The sequence below is a fragment of the Strongylocentrotus purpuratus genome, unplaced genomic scaffold (genome assembly GCF_000002235.5).
Source record: "Strongylocentrotus purpuratus isolate Spur 01 unplaced genomic scaffold, Spur_5.0 spur5_scaffold_7, whole genome shotgun sequence".
Taxonomy (NCBI): Eukaryota; Metazoa; Echinodermata; class Echinoidea; order Camarodonta; family Strongylocentrotidae; genus Strongylocentrotus; species Strongylocentrotus purpuratus.
The window spans coordinates 23,376,519-23,383,951 of NW_022145613.1; positions in this window are offsets into that span (position 1 = coordinate 23,376,519).

The window sequence follows — 7,433 nt, forward strand, 5'->3', positions numbered from 1 at the left end:
ATAGATCTCGTCGAGCAAAATATATGCACATGCTGTGTGGTAAATGATCTCAAGGTGGCGCTCGACATTGTTGATCACGGAGGACATACTGTGTATGATCGAATCTCTTTGGTTGATCATCGGAGCCAGTCTCTGATGATCATAGAACTGATTATGAAAGAACATCAGGATCTCTACGTTTAATGATTATCAATGTCATCAATAAGGGCTGAGCCCTTTTCAGATGGCCGTCTTGCCAGATGGCCGTCAAATGTATACAACAAAGGGTCGTCTTCGGGAACCATTTCTGTTTTTATGGATGGTGTTTGGGGCCCTTGGTGGGTTGCAGGGGTAGAGCACCTGTCTGGGGTCCGGGGGGGGGGGGGTGAGCTCGAGTTTGGGCAATTCGAAACCTTGAAGATAGCCGTCTTGATGGATATAGACACCCACTCTCTCCTAAGGACGAATTTATACATTAAAGAGTTGTCTTTGGAACCACTGACTCTTATCGGTATGGATCGGATCCAGGGGACGGAGCCCGGCCCCGGACGCTCTCAAGGTTAAGCAATTCACAACCATAAAGATAGCTGTCTTGAGCGACAATTTTTATAGAACACATGGTTGTTTTGGAAACCACTTTTCAGTCTTTACGGACGAAGTCCAAGGTCCCGTCCTATATACGGCCCCTGGTGTGGTTTCAGGGGCCGGTCCTTTCCGGAGGTCCAGGTGGGGGAGGGGGCCGGGGGGGGGGGTTAACAATTTAAATCCTCAAGGCGGCCGTCACGAGCGATATAGATTGTAATTTTCTCTTTAAAGTTCACATAGCCCCTTTCATTTCATTTTTTAAAAAAATCTCTTTTACCTTCTTTTCTCTTTTTTTTCCTTCTCCCTTTTATCAATCGCCCTCTCTTTTCCCCTTTCCCCTTTTTATTTAGGCTGCCAAAAAGGGGGTAGGGCCGTGGCCGATTCGACCCTGGGCCCCGTTTATAAAGACTTGATATTAATCGTAACTTATTTGCGATAGTTATCAATCGCAAATATATACACTAGAGACATGCCAGGGGACTGCAAACATGCGATTGATTAGAGGACTTACGAGTTGTTTTGGATCAATCGTAACTCTTTATAAGACAGGGCCCAGGTTATGGACACATTTGGCATAGCTTGCGGTGGGGTGGTGTTATTTTCTTCTTCTCTCTTTCTCTCTCCTTTTCGTATCTTCTCTCTTTAGCCTTTCTTCTCTTTCTGATCTCTTTTGTTTCTTTTGTTGTTCTCTCTTCGTCTCTTCCCCCTTTTTTTGACCGCCAAAGGGGGTGGGGCGGTCGATTCGTCGCCCTGGATTGACTATTGTGGCGGTCATGTTTCTTACAATGAAGGGGGTTTCTTTTTTATCTAAAAATAAGACATTTAGTACATCTCTACCATTCAGACCATGTGGTACAAGTTACCACTGACCAGCGGCTATATATATAATAAACTGATAAATAAATGAAGTATGAGCCGAGTCGAATAGGAGGGGAACTTTCTCTCGTTGTCTGCTACACACTCCATTTTCTTTCTCAGTTAGGCCTACATTATTTTGTTAATAGACCAGGGGATTATAATGATACCCCAATAACTACGCCACTGTCTACCCCCTACAAGACTAGTATCATATCCATTAATTTTGTCCCTGAAGTGAATAGTATGCAATGAGAACCCGAATTTCATACTGTTTGGGAACTGTGATCTGATGTTGGAAAAATTTGCAATAGCTTCTGATACAAACATTCAAACAAAATCTCAATGAACGAGGATCTGAATAGTCATAATATGATTAAGAAATCTAATTTACTAGGGATTTCAGGCTTCCTTGGAAGAGGAAAAGCTAAATCGGCTCAAATCGTAGTGACGTCAGACCAGTAAGGCGATTGTTTATGATTTTATCACGGCTCGAAGAGTTTTACGTACTAAAATCCTGGTTGTTAGTATTCTTATTATTTAGGAGCTTAATCAAGAAGATGATGTTTGTTTAGATTTCCTATATAGTACAATAATTGTCCTTGCTTCAAACATCGGGCAGGCCCAAAAAAAAATGACAAGGTTAAATTCCAACGGCATTTGAAAGATAATACTAATTTAGAACTTCCCTAAAAAAGGTGGGGCTTGAAAATGTCTTCAAGTGGGAAAATAACGACTATTAGTTGTCAAATCGACTTAGAAGCTATAGAGCCAATAAGTAATAGTCTTGATTTTCAGACCATTGTATACCGAACGGTCATACGTTTTATGCTGCGCAAAATTTCAATCAGTTTAATTTTGGCCATCACAAGAAGCGGGTAATTGATGTAGACAATTGCTCATGTACCCTTAACAGCTCATTGTATGTATGTTATTACCAAAGAAGAAAAAAGCCAGCCAGTCACTCTATGTGTCTGACAGTGAATTTTAGCAAGTAAACGGGTTTCCTTGCATAATTTGAATATTAGGACACTGCTAACGTTTAAATTTCACAGATAAGACATATACGACATATTCATAATTCCTGCAAAGTTGTACGAAATTTGAGGTTGGCTGCAAAAGGGACATAGTACCTTTAACATAACCATTTAAAAAAAAAAATCTTAAAATGATTCTGGTGGGACATTTCCTTTTCTACATATGCTCTTTAAAATGTGGGTAAAAGATCATTGTTAAGTTAGATAGGAAGGCAATAATAGAAACACAATTCAAATCGAATACCAACTTAACTTAACTTAACTTAACTGAATTTAAACTTAAATCATAAAAAAAAACAATATTTTGTCTACTACCCTCTGGGACAATTACCCCAAACGCTACCCTGTGAAAATATTACCCAAATTGGACAATAATAGTTAATTATCTCTGGACAACTCCCCGGGGACAAATTGGAAATAAATATAAAATAAGTCTATCATTTTTGGATAAAACTAAAATGTAAGACCTAAAAGTGGGGAGGTAGTTATTACTCCCGACTCCGAGGTATGTTTGTTGGCTGAATGGAGGTTGTTGTCCGGGGTGGAAGAATAGCGACTATATTTGTCCCAGGATCTACCCTAGAACTTACCTGAAATGATACTCACAGCTTTCCTGGAAATGTTGATATTAAGCTAATTGTATCATTATTAACGTTTTTCGCGTCTTCCCAAGTTTGATTGATAAATAACTTAAAAAAGAAGAAGCTTTTTTGCCTTTATTCAGATCTTCATAATTATACAAAATGATGAATAGGAACACAATTGTTCTTACAGTAAAAACATACATGTAGTACATTGTCTCATACATTATAAACACAGACATATTTTACAAATATGTTCCATTTGTATCCAAACTAATAAAGTACACATTCAAAACAAGTGTACAGAATGTGCTCCAATTCCTTTAAAAAGGAAAAGGTGACGGTAATACTTGGATACAACATTATACAAAGGAACAATTTTTACAACATAAGCAAATTAATTAGTTCAATATAAATTAAGCAATCTGAACAAAGATTTTCTGATATAAACAAAAAGTATAAGGTGAAGGTGCTGCTTCATAATCCATGATAACAAAATTTGTTATATTTACATAATATGGTGCATTTTTCATTATGGTCTTGTATCAGTGGAGGTCTTTAACTATACCGTTATTTATTAAAAAAAAATATATATATAAAATATAAAAAACAAGCAAACACGATAGCAGATAAGTGTCCGGATCGATGAGAAAGTGAGGGAGTGAACAGGAAACAGGAATTACAATATATATACAATCAGTTCCCCTGCCTTAAGGGGTAAAATTTTCCCATTTTTGATAATGTATTGGCAGTTTGTCCTTTAATTTTGCTTTTTCATATTCAACTTTTTTTGAGTTCTTTACAGCCTTACATATTTCTTTACTAGTTGGGAACTTTCCTTTTTTACGATTACTGTAAATCATATATTTGATCAAAATCAATACATGATTTAACAATATATTATCTTTCATATTTTTTCTGAAACCAAGCAACACAGATAACGCAGATTATCTAAATTGGACTAGCGCCATCTATCGAATCGTAGATTTTGAAAAAAATCTCAAAAGAAGAAGAAGAGGAAGAAGAAAATGAAAGAGAAGGGAAACATAGACAAAATAGAAAACGAAGAGGGAGTGAGGGAACAGTGTGTGTGTGTGTGTGTGTGTGTGTGTGTGTGTGAGAGAGAGAGAGAGAGAGAGAGAGAGAGAGAAAGAGATAGAGAGAGAGAGAGAGGGAGAGAGAGAGAAAGGGGGTGAGGGATAGCAGTGTGATGCACAACATGCAACATTGAGACAGGAAAATTAGAGTAAAACCTGCTTTAGTGACCCCTTATATAGAAAGACCATTTGTCTATTTGGGCCCTGACATCTGAGTATTTGTTGGTTTTCCTTGATCTTTTGTTTCTCACTGAAACATGCTCTAAAGGAACTTGTATTCAAGGATCATTTTGTTGTCTTCCTTGAGCGGTCTTTCTATGCAGGTTTCACTATTAGCTGCCCCCAAATAAGCTTTAATTGGCTCTCTAAGCTACACTTCCCAGGGTTCTGAGAATTTAGTCACTAGACACTACAAGAGAAAAAAGGGAAATAATGACATTCACTTATTTTGATCAAACACACAGAATACAAATATAAATGAACATATTCACACAGTTATTGTAAAAAAAATGTTCAATTTATTTCATCAGTGTATACAATTCATACAAAAACATAATGACAGCATTGCTTAATTTGATCATTTGCAAAAACAAAACAAAAACAAAAATGAAACTACAGTTACAAAGACACAAATGTTTTCAATATAAAAATATCACAAACTCTTTTGAAATATTCAGTTTTCAGTTCAACTTGATTAATTTAACTATAATATTTTCACACAATTAAAATAAAAAATCTTAGTGTACTGTGGTTTATACGCTGTATAAAATGCATAGATGTACTGATTGAAATTCCTCTATTCAGAAATGATTAATCATCCTATTTTTTGGCATATAAAGTACAAAAAAGTATTAAACAATTTGTACATTGCTCTTTCTCCAAGTACTGAATATATGATGTGCAACTGTGTAAATGGGACTGAAGTCAACTGTGAATCCACATTTATTACCACATATATATATATATAAATATATACAGTATATCTACATAAAAACTTTCAACTGCTAAAGAATATCCCAGAGTAATATATGATACTTCACATAAAATATAAAGAAATAGAACAATGATCTATAAAGATCATTGCAAATAGATTATGGTGCCTTTGTTTTGTTCATGCTAAAAATTGCTTAGTTTCTCATGTGTCAGGTTACATGAAAACTGCTCTATAATTTGCACTAGAATGTGTTATAATTGGAAGGAGTTACACAGAGGGGGTAGTAATAATAGTAGTAGTAGTATTCATAGTATTAGTACTTCTACTACTAGTTCTACTACTCCTACTACTGCTACTACTACTACTGTTACTACTACAGAAACTACTACTTCTTCTTCTACTACTACTACTTCTACTACTACCCTACATCATCTGTTGCAAGCTTTGTATATTTTGAATTCAATTCTTTCTCGGACATGTACTAATAGCATTACTATTATAAATAAAGTGTTTCCTTCAATGATGTCGATTTGAGGGAGGGAGAACTTTGCCCCTAACCACTCCCCCCTCCCCCATCGAAGGTAGATTGATGCCCCTGCCTTGCCTTCCTATTGTATATATAGTACAATTATATAAAATGAAACTATTGAAAATTGAATAAAAATATAAAAGTTGGCTTATAGAAAGTTCATGAAGACACAATGTAAATTACCCTGCTTTTAAGGCATACAAATTTTCAGATACTGTCCTCATTTCCTAAGTTCATTTATGATTGTATAAAACTGGTTTGTTGGTGGGTATCATCATCAGGCTAGCCTGTAAACTCATAACCTGATAACAAGCGTAAGTTGAAGAGCAACAAGCTCAAATTATATGATGTTGACTGAAAAACAACAGCTTAATGTTATTTAAAACATTGCAAAGTTTTGGTTACATCATTTGATAAGACAGAATATGTACTTATATGATTATAGAAAAAAAAGTCAAAATGAACAATATAGGCAGATGACTGATAAACAAAACAAAAAAACTCAATCATATGTTCATGTGATATGCATGCACACAAAATAGACAGAAAATATACTATTCTTTTATACAGTTTTTGCTCAAACTTTTACTGACCTGTTCCTCTCATTTTTCAGTTTCTATCAAAACCATCTTAAAATCAGGGCATACATCTCTTGTATGAGAATAGTCTCCCTGTATCACATTGTACTTATCATGGGATAGATGTACGAAAGGCATCGAGATAATTTAACTGTTTCCAGTGTAAGATTAATCTACACCAGTGTTGATAGGGTTATCATGGAGCTAAATAAGACCGGAAAGGGGTAACTTTGTGAAGCCATTGTGTTCCACACAGCAATCCTTTCTTCAATTAGTGCCTATGGTTTTGTGCATAAATACATGTGTGGAAAACGGGTGACGGTGCAGATAGGCAAAGAAAGCGAACAAAGTGTTAAATATAAATTCCCATTAAAGTAAATAAAAATGTTACCTTGATTGACCCAATGGATATGAATTGATTTGGTACAAAAAACATATCGAGAGTCTCTAGCCAATACAACAGGCTTCAATGAGTTAAAAGTAGGAACATCAGAGAAACAGTTTATAGAGAATTGAGCAAAAATCAAACAGTGAAAGTTAAGTAGGCCTATGTCATGTAACTTTTAAGGAAAAAAAACAAGCAATCACCAAACGAAAATCAATATCATATATATGACTATTATTTTGTCATCACTAAAATATATCCATGTTTTGTATCCTATTTCTGATCTTTGTTAGCTATGTCTGAGCCTTTATTTACATGTGAGCGAGACAAATAGTCATGTTGAACGTACATTGCACAAATAAATACATTGAATTGAATTTAATTTAATTAAGACTGCATTCCATGTGAGACAACCTGGGCAGCGTCTCACAAAACCGTCACAAGTACAAGTTCACCGATATCCCATTGATATGCGTGTATTCAGTTTAACACAAGTTTCAATGGGATGTCGGTGAACTTGTACTTATGACGGTTTCATGAAAGGCTGCCCAGATCACCAGACTATGAATGGACCACGCACCACTTATTTCATCCGTGCTTAATGATCCAAAACTCCAGGGTTTTTTTTATTATGAAGAAATTATTTCCTCATACCAGTGCCAAGTTATAAATATAGCATGTTATTGAATGCGACTAAAAATGGAAAGTGTTTTTAAAATAAAAATCCATTAATAAAAATTCAGATTTTGCATCACTTGCGTACAAAACAATTTTTGAGCGAATATTGCATACCACACCATACTGTCCCATAAGGGGTTATAAATTTGTCTCAAATAGAATTTGATGTTCATGACATAATGTGGAATTGTTATG